The sequence below is a fragment of the Rattus norvegicus genome, chromosome 10 (assembly GCF_021556685.1).
Source record: "Rattus norvegicus strain SHRSP/BbbUtx chromosome 10, alternate assembly SHRSP_T2T, whole genome shotgun sequence".
Classification (NCBI taxonomy): Eukaryota; Metazoa; Chordata; class Mammalia; order Rodentia; family Muridae; genus Rattus; species Rattus norvegicus.
In genome coordinates, this window is record NC_141543.1 from 7,942,474 (window position 1) to 7,961,149 (window position 18,676).

Sequence of the window (18,676 nt, forward strand, 5' to 3'; positions counted from 1 at the left end):
TGAATGTATGCCTAAAAGGGTTTCTTTGTTTCTTCTTTCTTTTTTCTTTCTTTTTTCTTTCTTTCTTTCTTTCATAATATATGGGTGTTGGTGTGTGTGTGTGTGTGTGTGTGTGTGTGTGTGTGTGTGTGTGTGTGTGTGTGCAGTTGCCCATGAAAGTCAGAAGACAGCATTAAATCCCCTAAAGAGAGGGTTGTGAGCCCTCTGCTCTGTGTACTGGGAACTGAACTCCCATCCTGGTTCTCTACAAATGCAAGAGGATCCACTGAGCCATCTCTCCAGCCTCTCAAAAGATTTCTAACAGTCCTCTTTCCCACAAGTAAATGAAGTCATAGAGAGGTCCATTAGATGCCTCAGATAGAACTGCAAACCAATAAAGTAGAGCCACATATCACAAGTTGATGGTGTATATTTGAAGGCCTCATTCTGGATCTCAAGCATGATTTGTTGCTATTTTAACCTTATTTGCAATATGACTATATAAAAGGAATATTGTCTCTATGTTGGCAAGCATTACAACACATGTAACTAATTGTGCTGTACTTGGTGATTCTCAGCTGGTTGGTAAGAGGTTTCCACTAGCCTCTTGAGTGTAAGGTTCCTTCCCCTTCTTGGGTCCCCTGAATGTCCTATGTTATCCTGCCTCAGTAATAAATATCCAATAGGCTACAAATTTTCACAGAAGCCACCACACCTTATATGAAAAGTAATTCTGCCAAGTATGGAAATTACTGCCTGCAATTTCAGGCAGAGACGGAGAGAGGAGGATTGTTCTGGAGTTCAAGGCTAGCCTAGGCTATATGTAGTGTGGGACCCTGTATTAGGAAAGAAGAACAAGCGCTCAGCAGTTAATAGTTCTTACTGCTCTTGCAGAGGACAAGAGTTTGCACCTCAGCATCCATGTCAAGCAGCTCACAAGCATAAGCTGAAATTCCAGCTTGAAAGAGTCTGATGCCTTCTTCTGGCCTCATGGCAACATACGTATATGGACATATTCCCACACATAAACTCACATACACACATAAAATTAAAATAAAGCAAAATAGCACATAAACCCACATACACACATAAAATTAAAATAAAACAAAATAGTATATCTAAAAGAATATGTGCTCAAACTGGCATGTTCTTAAGAATCATGTATCTAGGGCAAGAGAGAAAACTCAGAGATAGAGACCACTTACTGCTCTTGCAGAGAATCAGAATTCAGGTCCCCAGTACCCGTATAAGTCAGATTCATGGGTACTACACACACACATGCACATACATGTATAGACAAATAATTGAAAAGTAAGTTTTTAAGAATTATATAGCCACATCTGTCCATCACAGTAGGGCAAGGTTGGGAAATCTTGGTATGTCTGCTCACCCCTCAACAGAAAGAAAGAAGTAGAAAGATGGGGAGAACTGGAGCCAGGCTGCGGCCTATAAGGACCACCCTTCAGTAGTCCATTCCCTTCACTAAGGGTCCACCTCCTAAAGTTTCACTCCCAAAACAGTGCCAAACACATGAGATTGTGAGGGACATTTGACATTCAAACCACAACATTCCTCTATTTGTAACTACCACAAATATCTTCAAGCGAATCAGTGTTATTAATGTTGCTGTTGTTTTCTTTATCATCAGAAGATAAAAGTCACAAAGGTCTAGCTTAAAGTCATAATTGGTTTTATTTCCAACTCTAGGATCAGCCAACATTTCTCTAAAACAAAGTAAGTATTCTAATGGGCTAAGCGGGAGAGATTGGTTGTATAGATAGAAGAAAGCAGAAAAAACTGGGACAAAAGTCACCTAGTAAGGCAGGGAGGGACTAGGAGGCAGAGCAATACGAAAATCCCCCCAAAGCCCTACAGCAGGCTAATCTAAGGATGACTTGGTGGTTGAGGGCGTGTTCCAGTTTGCTTTCCTGCTGCTGTAAAGAAAAGCAGAAACAAAACCAACTTGGGGTAGGAAGAGTCTACTTAGCTTACAGGTCACAATTCACTACTGGGAGAAGTCAATGCAGGGACTCTAGCAAGAGCTTGAAGCAGAAAACAAGGAAGACCAAAGCTTCCTGGCTTGCTTCTACACTCACTTCAACTACTTCTCTTATACAACCCAGGCTCAACTACCTAATGATGGCATTACCCACAGTGGTCTGCCCACCCACATCCTGCTTGTTACCTGGGAACTAGGGATCAAACTAAGGTCTTCATGCTTGCACAGCAAATACTCTTACCTGCTGGCTGTCTCCTCAGCCCCAGGTTTTATACTATTTTAAAGCCTCTGAAACAGACAGCTTCCCTGAAGGTTGAATTTCTGTTTATGAGATTGACAGGCCTGTTTAGACTGACTCTTACAGGAGTGGAAGTAGAATTCCTTTTCCTTATCAGAAAGCTTTCTGCTAGGCAGCAGCTTTATAGGGTATAGAGCTTCCAGATATAGATTTAGATAATTATCAATATATTGCCTTCCTGGCCATTAGGGATGTCATATCTCCCAGGACGAGAGAGGACTCGGGTCCCATACTTCTGACTGGTAATTAGAGTCCTGCAATTCTGGTCTTTGGTTTTACAAATGCTGATTATGAGGGTGGAGCCCAGCAGCTGATTAGTTAGCTAACACTAATGCTATTTCTAGACTGCTCACTCTTATTTGTTCATTTTCTCTTCCCCAGCTTATCTCTAATCAACCTTTCCAAAAATTATCTCATGGTGGGAACTGAATTCCTACCCACAAAGCAATAATGTGTAGCTATAAGCAAGGAGGATGACTATTAAAATGTAAAGCAGGCAGATGCCTATGACAGAGGGACTTGGAGCCAGCCTTTGAAAATCAACTTTAGAGGATAGAATATAGATCATTTGGTAAGAGCACTTGTCTAACAGACTTGAAGCCCTAGGTTCAGTTCCTAGTACTTCATAAACTAGGCATGGTGGTGCCTGCCTATGATCTCAGCACCCAGGAGAAGAAGGATCAGAAGTCAAAGAGTACCCATGGCCATATAATGAGTTTGATACAAGCCTGGGCTACATGAGAAGGGAAAGGCCAGCTGGTGGTAGTACATGCCTTTAATCCCAGCACTCTCTGGAGGCAGAGGCAAGTGGACCTCTGTGAGTTTGAGGACAGGCTAGTCAACAGAACAAGTTCCAGGATAGCCAGACCTGTTACATAGAGAAACCCTGTCTCAAACAAACAAGCAAACAAACAAACTAAAAGCTGGGGGTTGGGGAAGGAAGGACAGAAAGAAAAGCAACTTTAAAATACAGGGACCATAATTCAATAGGTGTTTGTCGAATAAACTGATGAATCAATGATTGGCATTATAATGAAGGATCCTTTTTCAATTTTGTGTGGTGTGTATATGCGTGTTTTGGCATGTGCATGAACAGTTATGTGGGTTTGTGTACATGTGGGTAAGTGTGCGTGTGGAGGCTTGAAGTTAATGAGAATTGTTAGCAATTCCTGTAGGTTACCCAGCAACAGCTTGTATCTCTGCCCCCAAGTATGAGCCAGGAGCCATGCATATAAGAAGACCGCTTACTTATCACCCCTCTCTCCATCCATGCTCTCTCACCCACTTCCTCTCTCCCTCTTTCTCTATTCCCCACATGTCCCTAGCCAGCCTCTTTCTGTCTTCCTCCTTCTTTCTGTTCTTCTCTGTCTCCCTCATTTCTCTACCTCTACCCCTTTTTCAGGTCCCCTTCCCTTCTCATGACTGATTGATTCCTCAGGGTAGAGTGTAAGAGCAGTTCTGATGCTAAGGTACTGTTCCCAATTGGTTCTTGATCTGTCAGTAAAGAAAGCCACGGGCAAACTGCTGGATGGAAGGTACAGGAAGGACTTCTGGGTCTAGGAGGCAAGCAGAGAGATACAAGGAAGGAGAGACAGAGTCTTGCCATGCTTCTGATGGAGAAGGGTTAAAGAACCATGTGAGATCTCAAAACGGAGTGGCCACATAGGCCACTCCTACAGGTGGCAGGGGCTAGATGGGACTAGCGATGAAAGTTTAGGGCAAGTGGGAGGTAAGGAGCTAAGAGTATTGATAAGGGAACAATTCTCCAGGCAGAAGATAAGGAGCGCCTAGCAATTGTGCCAAGAAGGCAAGTTGAAAACAAACAATTGTGTGTGTGTGTGTGTGTGTGTGTGTGTGTGTGTGTGTGTATGTGTGTGTGTGTGCATGTGTGTTTTATCTGTGGATTCAAGAGAAGCTGGGTGGGGGTTGGTATGGAGGAGCTTAGGTGGGTTAATGAAAGCTACATGCAACAGGGGAACACTTTGGCCAGGCCAGAGGTAGTCCCTCCTGCTGCATTATACTGCACTATTTTATAGAACACAATAAGAACCATCTTCATATGTGGGGCAAGTGGACCATGCCACCAGACAGAAGAACTGGTAAGGCTGAGCAGAGATAAATCCTAGGGAATCTCAGAATTGGGAAGAGAATCTCAGAATTGAGCCAGTTCCCTGCCAAACTACCTGATCTGGAACATGTAACCATGATACCCCACTGAGAGGACCATGACAATCAGTCACATAGCATAAAAACCTCAAGTTCTCAAGGCTAGTGAGATATCCAGGTAGACCCCAAGTGTTCAGCCAATAAGTTTCTCCTCCTCAGTATTCCTTCCCACAAAAGGTATTTAATTCATGGTTCACCCTGAATAAGGTGCATGCATTCACATCCACCACCAAATAAAATAGTTTGGACAAGCAAGGACCATTTCTTTCATCAAGGATTGTGGCGGTGGGAGGCCTTTGCCATAAAAAGCCTCACCTAAATCTCTGAGAGAAGGCCTTCTCTCTTCCAGCCTCTCCATACTCTTGGCACTCACTTGAAATCAAACTGGATTCTACCTTCGTCCAGGACTCAGCCTTCCCCTTCCTGCCTAGATAGATGCACAGATGCCCTGAAAGGAAGCTCTGACCCTGTTCCTAACTCCCAGGAGAACTTGGGTAGAGCCTGGGTACACAGAAGACTGGGAACCACACATCCTTCTCAGACTCTGTTGCTTCTTACCCAGGGAAACACAAACTGGGACCCCTATTATGGACTATGTTCTGCCTTCCCCAAGTGACTTGCTGGTCGTGCTTGGGTACCCCAGTAGTGAGGCAAACACAGTTTCGTATTTTGCACTGAGGCAGAGCCTCTCATTCAAACACAGAGCTCCATGATCTGACTGGTTTTTCTGACTAGCTTGCTTCTTCCTCCACTTTCAAGGTTGGAATTACTGTCTTTCCAGTCTTAAAGTGAATTCTTTAATCAGAACTATTCTCCACTACTCATTGTATAGATAGTCCTGACAGCTCTGGGGAAATAAGATGGTCAACACAAAGAAAAAGCATAGACAAACCAGAGGTCAGTCAACTCTCAGATTTGGGATTTTAATCGACTTTGGGAATTGATCTGTAAGACCCTGACCCTCAGTCCATGGTACTTACTTGGAGACCACACTGTTAGGGTTTAAATCTCGGCCCATGCCTGGACAGAACACACCCAGACAACATGGTTCCATGTGGAAAGGTTTAATGAGAGAAGAGTAGAAGAAGAGAGGGAAGGCGGCCAGCCATGGGCACGTGGTGGGAGGGTGGAAGGGGGCAAGAACAGAGAAAAACAAAGAGTAAGAGTGGAGTAAGAGAGGAGTAAGAGAGGGAGGAGGGGGCAAGCAGCCCCTTTTATAGTCAGGCACAGCTGGCTGTTGCCAAGCAACTGTGGGGTGGAGCACACCGGGCTGTTCCCAGGTATCTGTGGGGGTGGAGCTTAGACAGAAAACCAACACACACCCCCTCCCCCACAGTGAGACACCAAGACACAAATCAGTGCAAAAGCAAGAATTTTATTTTCTGGCCTGTTGGGTGAACACTCAATCAGTCCCTTGAGGCAAATGACTAGAAGGTGACCCTGAATGGCTATTACAAACAGTTTTTATACTTTTGTGGGGCGCAGGTTACCTCAGCAAAGTTACAGTTCAAATTTATTGGCTAAGCATATTAACCTTTGGCTAGCAAACATCGGTCAGTACATTCTGAGAATTTTCTACTCAAGAATGTTCCTGTGGGTGGTAAATGGAACCTGGCCTAGCCTTGCCCTGAGGCAGGTGAGTGTAAGGCTGGCAAAAGCCCCCTAAGATCCTTCAAAACTGAAGGAAATGACATCCAAACAGTCCAGGGGTAAATCAAGAACAGGGTTCAATTACACTGAATTGCTAGTAAGCCTCAGGACTGAAAGCACCAAAGTACTAGGAGCACAGACTGTACCAGCCACAATGCATGCCAGTGGCCACACATTTTCCTGGTACATTTCCCACAAGATACACCTTTCTATAGCCCAGAACTGGCTAGTCCACTACTTTCTCTGGTGAAGAAGGCCCTGTTTATCTCTGGAAAAGGGAAGACAAAGCCTTTGGAGCCAACACTGAAATGGAGCAGGCTCCAGGACTCACCGCATCCCATCCCACCCCAGCTGGAGAGCAATAACCTGGCATCAACAACAAAAGGTTTGATCCACAGTAGGTCCTGCAGGGGAGTAGAAGCAAATGTCCTGGGGGGGGAGTGGGGAGGGATGCAGGATGCTTTGATGGGACAGAAATGTCGAGGTTATGTGGAGAAAACAGAATAGAGATGATAAGCTATTATTAATGGGACTGTTTATATACGTCTGTATGGTTTGCCTCAGAGAGGATTCTCTTATTACTGGGAGTCCAATTCAGGGTTTTGCCGATGAGCCCAGGAGGTTTCTTTGTTTCTTTGCACATTCACATGTTCACAAACATGCCTTACCTCCTGTAACCCTCCTCTTGCTTTTTTTAAAAAAATTTTTATTGGATATTTATTTACATTTCAAATGTTATTCCCTTTCCCGGTTTCCTGTCCATAAGCCACCTATCCCCTTCTTCTATAAGGGTGCTCCCACACACACAATCCCTATTATTGTACCCTCCTATTGTAATATACTCCCCCACACTTTGGTTGTGATAGAATAAAACAGAGTCTCACACATGCTTAGGCAAGTTTTGTACTATCTAGCTACACTTTACCTCAATTATAGAACTATTTTTAGACTTAAAAATTCTGCTTTTTTTTTTCCTTTCTTTTGAGACATGGTCTCTTTGCAACCCCATCTCCCCTGGAATTCATTGTGTAGACCAGGGTGGCCTTGAACTCACAGAGATCTACCTGCCTCTGGCTCTGCAGTACTGCAATTAAGGGCATGGGCTACCATGATCCGCTTGTTTTGCTCTTTGAGAGACTATCATAGAGCATAGACTGACCTAGAACTCACTGTAGTGGGTTGGCCTGATGTTGTGTAAAGGTCCAAAAATCACTGAAGAAAGATCCTAGACTCAGAAGATATGGGGGTTGGGGGGGGGGGGGGGAGAGAGAGAGAGAGAGAGAGAGAGAGAGAGAGAGAGAGAGAGAGAGAGCGCATTTATTCTGCAGAAACAACTAGCATGCTGGGGTTACCATTGTTTCAGAATGGCAACACAGACAAAGACACTGGAGCCTCTTTTATAATAGAACTGCTTAATTACTTCTGAGATAACAACAGACTTCTACAACCTAGAGCACTTTACAAAGGGTCATAAAATCCATTAACTGAAGGTCATAAAGAAGGAACTAAGACAGAGTGACCCTCCTGCAGGCCTCAAGACACACAAACCCAGGAGCAGTCTGGGACAGGATCCTTCTGGTTTCTGACTGCTCCTGGAGCTGAACTGGTCCCACAGTTCTCTGTACCCAAATCCCTTGAGGGAGAGAGCTGGACAATCAGAAGTGCGGACATTCCTGAGAACTGAGGGGAACCTCCACTTCTGCTTACATTCCTGACCCAAGAGGAACCCACATAGTGCCCTCTGGTACAGGAAGCTAGAAGCAGTCAGGGGCAAGACCCTTTTAGTTTCTGCCTGCACCCAGAGCTGAACCGGACCCACTGCAATCTGTACCCAGATCTGGCTGTAAGAAAACAGGTCTACAGGAGTGCTGACACACAGGCTCACAGAAGGGTCAAGCCACTGTCAGAGATAGCAAGACAATCTAACACCAGAGGAAACCGGATGGTGAGAGGCAAGCACAATAATCTAAGCCACAAAAACCAAGACTACTTGGCATCATCAGAACCCAGTTCTCCTACCAAAGCAAATATTGGATATCCAAACACACTGGAAAAAGCAAGATTTGGATATAAAAATCACACATCATGATGATGATAGAGGACTTTAACAAGAACATAAACAACACCCTTAAAGAAATACAGAACAACACAAGTAAACAAATAGAAGTCCGTAAAGAGGAAACACAAAATCCCTTAAAGAATTACAGGAAAACACAACTAAACAGGCAAATGAAATGGGCAAAATTATCCAAGATTAAAAAATGGAAATACAAATGAAAGATCCCCAAAGGGAGGGAGACCCTCACTCAAGTCTCGGGAAATCTCTGACCCCAGACACAGAGAGACCATCTTGATGTAATATGCAAAGGTGAGGTGTATTACGGAGATCTCCGGGTCAACACGTATCCCACGCAGGAGACAGAGGTGTCGACCCTGAGTGGCTGGGAGAAGGGCTTTTTAAAGGAAGAAGTCACAAGCCCCAGGAGATGAGGGGATGTCAAAAGGAAATACCAAAACTGTCACAAGGGGAAACTCTCAAAGTCACAGGATTGTTCTTAAGACTCTAGGGTTCAAATCAGGGGAAAGGTCAAGCATTCTCCTGAGAACAGATCTTGATTCCTGTCCTTTAGGGTAAATGTTTGTCAGAGTTGATGAGTTATCTGCATCTGAAACACATCTGATTAGGCTTCGGCCGGTTTCCTGGAATACTACCTGCAGGACACAATGGCTGGAACATTATCTGTAGGGCACAATGGGGGCTTGAACAAACATCACAGGGGCAGAACAGAACCCGTTACTCTTTTACTCACATCTGGTGACAAGCAGAGGGTCGGTGAGTCTGTACCAGTTCTCCTACATTTTTAACAATCTGTCTTCCTGAGTCAGATCCTGTTGCTGAGTTTTGAGCTAATTTAAAACTCTATTTCTCACAAACAATAAAGAAAGCACAAAGGGAGTCAACCCTGGAAATAGAAAACCTAGGGAAGAGATCAGGAGTCACAGACACAAGCTTCACCAACAGAATGCAAGAGATAGAAGAGAGAATCTCAGGGGCAGAAGATACCATAGGAAACATTGACACAACTGTCAAAGAAAATGTAAAATGCAAAAAGCTCCTAATCCAAAATATCAAGGAAATCCAGGACACAACAAGAAAATCAAACCTAAGGATAATAGGTATAGAGAAAGCAAAAACTGCCAACTTAAAGGGCCAATGAATATCTTCAACAAAATTATAGAAGAAAACTCACCTAACCTAAAGAAAGAGATGCCCATAATCATACAAGAAGCTTATAGAACTCCAAATAGATTGGACAAGAAAAGAAATTCCTCCTGTCACATAATAGTCAAAACACCAAATGCACAAAAGAAAGAAAGAAAGAAAGAAAGAAAGAAAGAAAGAAAGAAAGGAAGAAAGAAAGGAAAAGAAAAGAAAGAATAATAAAAGCAGTAAGGGAAAAATGTCAAGTAACATATAAAGGCAGACCTATCAGAATTACACCAGACTTCTCAGCAGAGATTATGGAAGCCAGAAGATCCTGGGCAGATGTTATACAGATCCTCAGAGAACACAAATGCCAGCCCCAGGTTACTGTATCCAGAAAAGCTCTCAATTAACATAGATGAAGAAACCAATAAATTTTTATATATATTTATTTATTTTCTTTATGAGAGTACACTGTAGCTGTCTTCAGACATACCTGAAGAGGGCATCAAATCTCATTATAGTTGGTTGTGAGCCACCATATGGTTGCTGGGAATTGAACTCAGGACCTCTGGAAGAGCAGTCAGTGCTCTTAACTGCCGAGCCATCTCTCCAGCCCGGCCTAAAATAAATAAATCTAAAAGAAGAAGAAGAAGAAGAAGAAGGAGAAGGAGAAGGAGAAGGAGAAGGAGAAGGAGAAGGAGAAGGAGAAGGAGAAGGAGAAGGAGGAGGAGGAGAAGGAGAAGGAGAAGGAGAAGGAGAAGGAGAAGGAGAAGGAGAAGGAGAAGAAGAGGAGGAGGAGGAGGAGGAGGGGGAGGAGGGGGAGGAGGGGGAGGAGGAAGAAGAAGAAGAAGAAGAAGAAGAAGAAGAAGAAGAAGAAGAAGAAGAAGAAGAAGAAGAAGAAGAAGAAGAAGAAGAAGAAGAAGAAGAAGAAGATATGGACCCAGCATTTTGCTGAATACAGAAAACACACCTCAGGACAAAGACAGACACTTCCTCAGAGTAAAGGGAGGGAAAACAATTTTCCAAGCAAATAGCCCCAAGAAACAGGCTGGACTATTCGAATAAAATTGATCTTCAACCAAAAGTTATCAAAACAAAATAAAGAAGGACACTTCATATTCATCAAAGGAAAAATCCACCAAGATGAACTCTCAATCCTGAACATCTATGCTCTAAATGTAATGGCACCTACATTCATAAAAGAAACCTTACTAAAGCACAAAGCACATGTTGCACCTTACACAATAATAGTGGGAGACTTCAACACCCTTCGCTCATCAATGGACAGATTATGGAAACAGAAACTAAACAGAGACAGAGAAGCTAACAGAAGTTATGAACCAAATGGATTTAACAAATATTTATAGAACATTTCATCCTAAAACAAAAGGATATGCCTTCTTCTCAGCACCTCATGGTACCTTCTCCAAAATTGACCATATAATCAGTCACAAAACAGGCCTCAACAGATATAAGAAAATTGAAATAATCCCATGCATCCTCTCAGACCACTACAAACTAAGACTGGTCTTCAATAACAACAAAAATGACAAAAAGCCCATATATACATGGAAGTTGAACAATGCTCTACTCAATGATAACCTGGTCAAGGAAGAAATAAAGAAAGAAATTAAAGACTTTTTAGAATTTAATGAAGGCACAACATACCCAAACTTATTGGACACAATGAAAGCTGTGCTAAGAGGAAAACTCGTAGCTCTGAGTGCCTCTAAAAAGTAAGTGGAGTGAGCATACATCAGCAGCTTGACAGCACACCTAAAAGCTCTAGAACAGAAAGAAGCAAATACACTCAAGAGGAGTAGATGGCAGGAAATAATCAAACTTGGAGCTGAACTCAACCAAGTAGAAACAAAAAGAACTATACAAAGAATTAACAAAGCCAGGAGCTTTTTTTTTTTTTTTTTTTTTAGAAAATCAACAGGATAGATAAACCGTTAGCCAAACTAATCCAAGGGCACAGAGAGTGTATCCAAATTAACAAAATCAGAAACAACAGAATCTAAGGAAAATTTAAAAACATCAGATCCTACTACAAAAGCCTATATTCAACAAAACTGGAAAATCTGGAGGAAATGGACAATTTTCTAGACAGATACCAGGTACCAAAGTTAAATCAGGATCACATAAACCATCTAAATAGTTCTGTAACTCCTAAAGAAATAGAAGCAGTTATTAAAAAACTCCCAACCAAAAAAGGTCCAGGACCAGACGGGTTTAGTACAGAATTCTATCAGACCTTCATAAAAGACCTAATACCAAAACTGTCCAAACTATTCCACAAACTAGAAACAGAAGGAACACTACCCAATTCCTTCTATGAAGCCACAATTATGCTTATGTCTAAACTACACAAAGACCCAACTAAGAAAGAGAATTTAGGACCAATTTCTTTTATGAATATGGACGCAAAAACGCTCAATAAAATTCTCACAAACCAAATCCAAGAGCACATCAAAACAATCATCCACCATGATCAAGTAGGCTTCATCCCAGGCATGCAGGGATGGTTTAATATACGGAAAACCATCAACGTGATCCATTATATAAACAAACTGAAAGAACAAAGCCACATGATCATTCCATTAGATGCTGAGAAAGCATTTGACAAAATTCAACACCCCCTTCATGTTAAAAGTCTGGGAAAGATCAGGAATTCAAGGCCCATACCTAAACATAGTAAAAGCCATAAACAGCAAACCAGTAGCCAGCATCAAAACAAATGGTCAGAAATTTGATACAGCCCCACTAAAATCAGGGACTAGACAAGGCTACACACTGTCTCCCTACCTATTCACTATAGTACTTGAAGTCTTAGCCAGAGCAATCAAACAACAGAGGTCAAAGCGATAGAAATTGGAAAGGAAAAAGTCAAAATATCACTATTTGCAGATGATATGATAGTATACTTAAGTGACCCCAAAAGTTCCACAAGAGAACTACTGAGTCTGATAAACAACTTCAGCAAAGTGGCTGTGTATAAAATTAACTCAAACAACTTAGTAGCCTTCCTCTACTCTAAGCATAAACAGGCTGAGAAAGAAATTAGGGAAATGACACCCTTCACAATAGTCACAAATAATTTAAAATAACTCGGTGTGACTTTAACCAAATGAGTGAAAGATCTGTATGATAAGAACTTCAAGTCTCTGAAGAAAGAAATTGAAGAAGATTTCAGAAGATGTAAAGATCTCCCATGCTCATGGACTGGCCTGATTAATGTAGTAAAACTGGCCATTTTACCAAAAGCAATCTACAGATTCAATGCAATCCCCATCAAAATTTCATCTTAAGTCTTCAGAGTTAGAAAGAGCAATTTGTAAGTTCATCTGGAATAAGGAAGAGAAAAAAACAGGATAGAGAAAACTATCCTCAACAATAAAAGAACTTCTGGGGGAATCACCACCCCTGACCTCAGGCTGTATTACAGAGCAATAGTGTTAAAAACTGTATGGTATTGGTACAGAGACAGGCAGGTAGATCAATGGAATAGAACTGAAGAACCAGAAATGAACCCACACACCTATGGTCACTTGATCTTTGACAAAGGAGCTAAAACCATCCACTGGAAAAAAGATAGCATTTTCAACAAATGGTGCTGGTTCAACTGGAGGTCAGCATGTAGAAGAATTCAAATCAACGCATTCTTATCACCCTGTACAAAGCTTAAGTCCAAGTGGATCAAGGACCTCTGCATCAAACCAGATACATTGAAACTAATAGAAGAAAAAGTGAAAAAAGCTTCCAGTACATAGGCACTGGGGAAAATTTCCTGAACAGAATGGCTTATGCTCTAAGATCAAGGATTGACAAATGGGACCTCATAAAATTGCAAAGCTTTTGTAAGGCAAAGGACACTGTCATTAGGACAAAGCGGCAACCAACAGATTGGGAAAAGGTCTTTACCAATCCTACATTTGATAGAAGGCTAATATCCAATATGTCCAAAAACTCAAGAAGTTAGACTCCAGAGACTCAAATAACCCTATTAAAAATGGGGTACAGAGCTACACAAAGAATTCTCAGCTGAGGAATAGTGAATGGCTGAGAAGCACCTAAAGAAATATCCAACATCCTCAGTCATTAGGAAAATGCAAATCAAAACAACCCTGAGATTCCACCTCATACCAGTCAGAATGGCTAAGATCAAAAACTCAGGTGACAACAGATGCTGGTGAGGATGTGAAGAAAGAGGAACACTCTTCCATTGTTGGTGGGATTGCAAGCTGGTACAAACATTCTGGAAATCAGTCTGGAAGTTCCTCAGAAACATCTGAGGACCCAGCTTTACCACTCCTGGGCATATACCCTAAAGATGCTTTAACACATAACAAGGTTTCATGCTCCACTATGTTCATAGCAGTCTTAATTATAATATCCAAAAGCTGGAAAGAACCCAGATGTCCCTCAACAGAGGAGTGGATACAGAAAATGTGGTACATTTACACAATGGAGTACTACTCAGATAATAAATACAATGACTTCATGAAATTCATAGGCAAATGGATGGAACTAGAAAATATCATCCTGAGTGAGGCAATCCAATCACAAAAAAAACCACATGGTATTCACTTACTGATAAGTGGATATTAGCCCAAAAACTGAGATTACCCAAGATACAATCCATAGACCACATGAAGCTCAAGAAGAATGATCAGCAAAGTGTGGATGCTTCAGTCCTTTTCATAAAGGGGAACAAAAATATTCATAGGAGAAGATATGGAAACAAAGTTTGGAGCAGAGCCTGAAGGAATGGCCATTCAGAGCCTCTGCCACCTGGGGATTCAGCCACTAAATCCAAATAATATTGCTGATGCCAAGAAGTTCATGCTGACTGGAACCTGATATAGCTGTTTCCAGAGAGGCTCAGCCAGAGCATGACAAATACAAAGGCGAATGCTAGCAGCACACCTTTGAACTGACAATGGGGTCCCCATTGGAGGAATTAGAGAAAGGTTTGAAGGAGCTGAAGGGGCTTGCAACCCCATAAGAACAACAATACCAACCAACCAGAGCTCCCAGGCCCTAAACTACTATCCAAAGGGTACACATGGACAGACCCATGGCTCCAGATGCATATACTAGAGGATGGCCTTGTTGGGCACAAATGGTGGAGAAGCCCTTGGTCCTGCCAAGGCTTGACCCTCCAATGTAGGGGAAATTCAGGGCAGGCAGGGGTGGGTGGATGGTGAGGGGAACACCCTTATAGAAGAAGGGGAGGGAGATGGCATAAGGAACTTATGGATGGGAAACTGGGAAAGGGAATAACATTTGAAATATTCAGTTAAAAAAAGGGCAAAGATAGGAGATAAAATATTGACTGGGTTTATCCATACAAAACTGCAAGGACAGCTTAGTTATGGTTTTTAACTCTCTATGAACCTGTAAGCTAGTAACACATGATGAATGTTTAGCCAGATAATTACTCCTAATGGCTATCACATGCAGACATTCTTTGTTATAAACCTCTTATTCATTTTATGATCTGAATTTATGTGCAAAATCATAGTGAACTTTTTACCCTGTGATCATACACTCTAAAAGCCCTATAAATGCTGAAAGCAGAGAATGGCCTCATTCCCCATTTCTCCCTCAGACTTCAACTTACAGATATACAATTCCTGCAGAGATAGAACAATGCCTTCTTTAACTAACCTCAGGATGTTTTACTCTGAGGTATTAAACATGAGGTTGCAGCTTTTCACCTCAAAGCAACTCTGACAGGCAGATCAGCTATGGAAGCAAGTACCTTACACTTAGGATGGATAGTGAATGGCCTATTTTCTGAGTAGAGACAAAATGGAATAAAAAGGACTCTTCAGTTGTTTGTATTCTAATGCTCATTTGCCTCCCACCCCAAACTGGTTGCTCCAGAGATGAGAGAATCTTCAAGTAGATGCTAGCTAAGTGGCTTTGCACCCAGTTAATTGTGATTGGTAAATAAAGATGCCAACAATTAATAGCTGGGAAGAATAGACATTGGTGGGGTTTAGGTTTAGCAGGCTTGGAGATGAGGAAGAAGAAAAAGAATGTGCAGAACAGAGAAGGAGAAACTGCCATGGGTTAGCTGAGCCATAAAAATGTGGTCGTGTAGACTTGACAGTTGGAGCTAAGAGCAGCTCAGGTGGAACATATTAAGTAATAAATTGGGGTTGTCAATAGGAGAGTAGATTCTAACAGCATGGAGGGTGGGAAGCTGCCCAGATATTGTGCTGTTTAGGGTTTATTATAAATATCCTGGCTGTGAATATGTCTTTCTTCCAGGAACTCAATAACCAAAGGCAGGATAGAAACCCTGACTGGGATTTAAATATCTTCTACCTATTGGAAGATGACCTTGAGTCTCTGCCCCCACCTCCAGTCCTGGGATTCCAGGTTTGTGTGCCATGACACCAGGCAAGTTTCTCTTTTTCTTTGATTTTTTTTTTTTGAGACCAGTTCCCTCTAAGTAGTTTTACCTGGAACTCACAATGTAGAGCCTGGTATAATTGCTGCAGCCTATTGAGAAATAATTCAAATGTATATATACCTCTCTAAATTTTTCTGGAAGGCTCAATAAACTTGTAACCATTAAGCTGTATCAGAAAACCTGCATATCACCACCTGAGACACTCTGCTGTCTGTGCTCAGATATTCATTTTGTTAGAAGCCTAGAATTCTTGGTTCCTTTTTGGTATTATTTATCATTATATAGCAGAAAGTAGGCTATGGAAATTTGACAGATGACCTTGAGCCGATCCCCTTCCTTGACTTCCAAAATACTGGGATTATTGACATGTGCTACCTACAACATCTAGTCTCATTTTTATAAAAATTACATTTTATGTGTGTGTCAACGCACATGCACCTATGGACTCATATGCCACAGCACAGGTGAAAGACAGAGAACACCTTGCAGGAGTTGGATTTCTTCTACCTGGTGGGTCTCGGGAGTCAAACTCAGGTCACCAGCCTGGCTACAAGTGCCTTTACATTGAGTTCCCTCATCAACCCCATTTTCTTTCATAGAGACAAAGGGGTGGGAACTAAAACAAACTGTCTTAAATCTATAAGATCCTTCACTGGTAAACTAAGAATATTTTTGTTATAATTTAAGATTTATGTTATTGTGGCTGGAGAAATGACTTAGTGGTTAAAAGCACTTGCTGGTTCAGTTCCCAGAACCCACAACAGGTGACGCAAGGCTGTAACTCCAGCTCCAGGGAAGCCAGCATCCTCTTTTGGACTCCTTGGGCTTAAGTGCCTGCATGCACACACGTGTGTGTGCACACATGTGTATGCGCTCACACACATACACAAATATATATAAATAAACAATAAAATAAATATATTGAAAAATATACTCATTTTTATGTATGTTTATGAGTCTGTATGAGTATATGTGTAAGTTTATGGGCAAATGTGTGGGTGTCTATGGAGGCCAGAAGAAGGCACTTCATCCTGCAGAGCTGGAGTTACAGGACTTTGGAGAACACATGGCTTATTATGTTACTGCTGAGACCCAAACTCAGGTATTCATGATAGTGCAGCAATAACTCTTGACCATCTCTGATAACTGAGCCACCTCTCTAATCCCTACTAAGAATATTTTAATATTCAGCTTAGGTATCTGCTCTCAAAGAAATCAACTGAACTTCTTTTTGCTTTAGTGGGACTTGTTTCAATTTTCTAGTTTACAACGCTTAAGCAGAAAATATCCAAAGAACAAGATGAGAATATTTCCCAAACCTGAAACCTGAGCTGACCTCGTAACATCATGTGTTCCAGCCCTGTTCACTTGTCTTAGTTAGAGTTTTGTTGTTGTGAACACTTAGAAAGTAGAACATTCAGTTGGGGCTGGCTTATAGTTCAGATGTTCAGTCCGTTATCATCATGGCGGGAGCATGGCAGTGTACAGGCAGCTATATGGTTATACACGCAGAACAGAATGTGAGCTGCCATTTGGAAAAAAAAACATTAAGCAATGAAAAAGCAAACAAACCCAATTGTATCTCAGTTTTCAATAAAGACCATTAGAGAAGATTACAGGATGTAAATATCCTTATTCTTCCATTTTTCTTAGAGTAAACATCACCAATAACACAAAACAGGCAGATACTTGCCACATTTCATTCAGATCCATGTCTTTTTCATATGTACTAAGTCATACAGTTTCAAAATTTTAAGACATTCTACAGAGCTCACCTAGGCTATTAGCCACCTCCAGTCCTTATTGTAAGAATCTAGAGGAGGCAAATGTGGCCTCTGTGCAAAGGTCTCCAGGCTATTAATCATATCCATTCCCAGCTTTCTGGGATAAACACAGGTTATATACATCTCTTTGTGCATGTTTAACATTTCTAGTTCCCCTAGTGCTTGTCTGTGAGCACGAGGCCTCATGCCCTCTATAAGTTATGATTTTCCTATGTATTTGGCTAGCTCCTACTTATGTCTCTTCATGTCTATATTTAAACTTTAAGGCTATTATCTTTAAGTTTCAGATTTCCCTTTTTGTTTACAAGCTGCTGACTATATTAAGAGAAAAATTTTCAAAAGTGTTGGTCAGATTTATGACAATTTAGGTCCTTTGGACTCTAAGACATGCATATGAACTCTGACATTTGGGAACCAGGCAGAAGTACCTCTGCTACATAGTTTCAGGGGCAGCTTGAACTACATGAGAGTCTGTCTCATAAAAATAATTCAGGCACAGAAACCCTTTAGCTTTTTAACTCTCAGAAGATGAACCTAATTGCAAATAAAAGCTGCTTGCTGGATATGTTAAGTATGTATTAGACATAATGTGTTTTGGCAAACACTGCAAAATGTACGCAGAATTCCACTGAGCTAAAAGTAAATTGTCCATGTAGAAAAAAAATAGTTTCCATAGCTCCAAATGAATCCTGAAAAATAGTAATCAAAGCAGCCAGAAAGGCAAATGACTTAAGAGTTGTGGCTTCTATATTTCTATGGAAGGTTTACGGTTTAAATTTTGGTTCAGTGTAGTCACAAAGTTAATGTGGAGGCCCTATTTAGATACACTCCAAAGGCAGAAGTTAATTTTCTTTAACTCTAGGCTTTAATGTAAAGGAAACATAATCTCCCCTCCTCCAAATCATTAAAATAAAAGTAACAATCGTTGGCAAAACACTAGAGTGTTAATGTATTTTCTTCTTTATATCATAACCATAACTTTTAGTAACTGTTGTTAGGACCAATGCTGGGGTTTAAATCTCAGTCCGCACCTGGATAAAGCACACAACCGACATGATTCCACGTGGAGAGGTTTAATGAGAGAAGAGGAGGAGAGGAGAGGATGCCAGCCATGGGCATGTGGGGGGAAGTGGGTGAGATGAGGAGAGAAGGGACAGGGAAGATC